We start from the raw sequence: 4,072 nt of genomic DNA on the forward strand, positions 1-4,072 counted from the left end.
GGGTTCAGGCAATTCTCCTGCCTCAGCCTCCCGAGTAGCTGGGACTACAGGCGTGCGCCACCATGCCCAGCTAATTTTTGTATTTTTTTAAGTAGAGACGGGGTTTCACCATGTTGACCAGGATGGTCTCGATCTCTTGACCTCGTGATCCACCCGCCTCGGCCTCCCAAAGTGCTGGGATTACAGGCGTGAGCCACCGCGCCCGGCCCTAATTTTTGTATTTTTAGTAGAGACGGGGTTTCACCATGTTGGCCAGGATGGTCATGATCTCTTGACCTCGTGATCCGCCCATCTCAGCCTCCCAAACTTCTGGGATTACAGGCGTGACGCACTTCGCTCTGCTGAATCTCATTGTCTTGTAAGAGGACAATGCTATTGGTACGATTGTTTATAACTTTCATGTCTCTGGCTTTGTTGATACTATCACCTTAGGGCGCAGGCCTTACATTTGCGTCATCCTCATTTTATAGATGAATAAACCACAGCTCAGAGGTTAAATGATGTTGCCCAGGACCAGTGAAGCAGCGAGTGGCTGAGCTCCCGCTAGGGTCTAGGGCCACGGAATGCAGTGTTCTCTCCCCCACCCACGCTGCCCCAAGGCTTAGAGAGGTTCAGTGACTTGAACGAAATCCCTGCACTTGGAAGCTGTAGGGGGGTTAGAACCCAGGCCTCCTCTCCAGCCCCCAGAGCAGTGTTCTTTCTGCTCCATCACCCTGCACTGGGTAGAAAAACTGCTGCGGGGAAACAAGTTTGGCAGTTGAGAGGGAGGGAGGAGGGGAGGGGAGGAGGAGGGAGCTTGGGCCCTGCTGGTGACTGCGGAGGATGGGGTCGATATAGAGATGGGAGGGTTGGGACACCAGGGCCCCCAGGTAGCGGGGCCTGGGACCAGGCCTCCTCACTCCGTCAGGCCTGGGGCTGCAGGCTGCCAGTGCTCTTCCATCAAGACCCCCAGAGAGCCTGAAATCAAATATTCCTCCTCCCCTGCTCTGGCAGCCTTATTGCCATTGACAGTAAATGTATTGCTCTAATCTTTTCTCATTTTGCCAGGATGGGCTCCATTCTGACCTCCCTCTCAGCCTTGAAGGCTTCACAGAGGCAGGAGGGAGGCATGGAGGAGCAGGAGGAATGAGATGGGAGGGAGCAGGGGCTGGGCTGTAAATGGGGCAGCTGCAACGATTCCAGGTTTCATATGGCCTTGTCTCTAGAAGGCTGGAAGAGACTTTGAATTTGGAGGAAGTCAGCTTCTCTGCGTTCCCTGAATGAGGGTTTCCCTGGAAGGCAGATGGGAAAAGCTTGGTAGGCAGTAAGGAAGCAGGCCCTGGGGCCCCGGAGAAACAGACCAGGCTGTGTATGTGGGGGCAAATGCTGGAACCAAAATTCCAAGCTTGGGAGACTGTCCTGTTGAGAAAGAGGGTAGGTAGGGTGTGTGCACCCTCTCCAGAGTGGCTGGCCTGCCTGCCTGTCCTGCTGTCCTCTGCCACCCAGGGAAGCCTTGCCAAAATGAACAGCCCTGCTCTTTTGGCTGCCTCCACTTCTGGTCTTCTCTGCTGGGGAGCACTCACTTGGCAAACCTCAGACAGGCACTGTGGGAGAATCAGAGGTGTGGGAGGATGGGAGGAAGAATCCTGGGAGGCACTCAGCCTGGGGGACAGGGATGGTGCCCAGAGCCCAGGCAAGGGGGGGAGGGGCAGAGGGGTTGTGGGAAAGAATTCGCAGATCAGAGCCAGCTGAAATCCATGAGAAGGGAAGAGCGGATGAGTGGGGCTTGGCTGGAAAGGAGAAGGGTGGCACCTCTAGAGCAGGAGCGAGGCAGGCGGAGTCCATCGCTCCCGCCTGAGAAGCTAGGAGGCCAGAGGCCCTGGATCCTACTGCATTTGTTCTGCTAACATCAGCCCTGAGTGTGTGTGTGTATGTGTGTGTGTGTGTGTGTGTGTGTGTGTGTGCATGTGTATCTGTCTGTTTTTCCCATGGTAGGATAGAGTCCCTGTGTCTCATCATGGTGGGTGTCCCTCTGTTTGAGTGTATATTCGGGTTGGGCCAGAAGATTTTCTGGATCCTGACGGTTTATGAGTGGAGAGGGCTTCAGCCTCTGGCTGGCTTCTCCCCGTGAGGCTCTCTGGCCCCTCCTAGGGAGAAAGTCCTGGCTGGAGTGGTGGAGCTGGGTGGAGCTCTGCCTGGGGTTCAGCAGGGGAGGGAAGGGAGTGGAAGGAAGGTTCTGACCTCTCAGTCCTCTCTTCTGGAAGTGAGCTGCAGCCTTCTATTGCTGGACAAGGCAGGTCCCGCATGTCAGCAAAGATCTCAGAATTATCCCCTCTCTAGACAAACCTCCCTGCCTGGCGTGCCCTTCCTCCTCTCCTCTGATTGTCTCAGCTCCACCTTCAGAACAGCTTCCCAGACTGCATAGGTCTCCATCCATTCCCTGCACTTGCGAGGTCTGTGGGAAGCCACTCACTTGGGATGGCCATCCTGCCTTGTTAGGAACCTTTTCTCCTCTCAGTCCCTTCTTGTCTGAGGATAGCTGAGGTGGAATTTGAGAAGCTCTGTTTCTATGCCTCCAAGGTCCAACCAGTCAGAAATGGCCTCTGGCTGCCACAGGGGCCCCCATGCAGGTGTGGGTCCAGTGCTGCGGACCTGGGACGGGTCGCCCCCTTCTAGGACCCTTACCTCCCCCAGCTCTGGAGAGACACCTCCCTTACAGAGTCTTAAGTCTAACAGGTCTTTTTTTTTTTTTTTTTTTTTTTTTTTTTTTTTTTTTTTTGAGACGGAGTTTCACTCTTGTTACCCAGGCTGGAGTGCAATGGCGCGATCTCGGCTCACTGCAACCTCCGCCTCCTGGCCTAAGTGTGATCTATAGAGCCTGGGCCAGAACCTTGACCCCACCCCTCTCTCCGGTTAGTGCTGCTTGCTCACCCTGGGCCTCAGCTTTGGCGTTGCACATGTGCTACAGCATCCCCTGGTGGCCCAAAGCGATTGCTCTCACGTGGCCGTGTAGGATGGCAGCTGATAACCTTTTTATTTATTTATTTTATTTATTTATTTATTTATTTATTTGAGACGGAGTTTCGCTCTTGTTACCCAGGCTGGAGTGCAATGGCGCGATCTCGGCTCACTGCAACCTCCGCCTCCTGGGTTCAGACAATTCTCCTGCCTCAGCCTCCTGAGTAGCTGGGATTACAGGCACGCACCACCAGACCCAGCTAATTTTTTGTATTTTTGGTAGAGACGGGGTTTCACCGTGTTGACCAGGATGGTCTCGATCTCTTGACCTCGTGATCCACCCGCCTCGGCCTCCCAAAGTGCTGGGATTACAGGCTTGAGCCACCGCACCCGGCCTAACCTTTTTATTTTTTAAATTTAAGCCGGGAGCGGTGGCTCACGCCTGTAATCCCAGCATTTTGGGAGGCTGAACTGGGTGAATCGCTTGTAGGTCAGGAGTTCCAGACCAGCCTGGCCAATATGGTGAAACCCCGTCTCTACTAAAAACACAAAATTTGCCAGGTGTGGTAGGCTTACCTGTAATCTCAGCTACTTGGGAGGCTGAGGCAGGAGAATCGATTGAACCTGGAAGGTGGGGGTTGCAGTGAGCCCAGATCGCGCCATTGCACTGCAGCCTTGGCGACAGAGCAAGACGCTGTCTCAATAATAATAATTAAAAAATTTTTTTGGCAGTGATGGGCTCTCACTATGCTGCCAAAGCTGGTATAGAACACCTGGCCTTCAGTGATCCCCCTGCCTCGGCCCCTGAAAGCATTGGGATTACAGGTGTGAGCTACTGTGTCTGGCCCAACCTTTTAAATTATTTATTTATTTTTAATTTTAAATTATTTTAAGATAATTTACAGAACCCAGCCCAACCTTTCTATTTCCCCCAGAAATTTCCCTGACCATGACCATATGGTGATAGTTGTACTTTTGTTATCTTTTGACTGAGAAAATACATAATGATTGAGTTCTGGATTGCATCATTAAAGCTCATTTGGATCTCATCTCCCAGTAATCACACAGTTACACAGTCAGTTACACACAGATGGGCTACTCAGACTTTATGGAGGCCAGGGGCTGAGTCTCTCGT

Source organism: Sapajus apella, unplaced genomic scaffold (genome assembly GCF_009761245.1).
Source record: "Sapajus apella isolate SASKATOON/1434 unplaced genomic scaffold, GSC_monkey_1.0 scaffold2, whole genome shotgun sequence".
In the NCBI taxonomy this organism is placed as follows: Eukaryota; Metazoa; Chordata; class Mammalia; order Primates; family Cebidae; genus Sapajus; species Sapajus apella.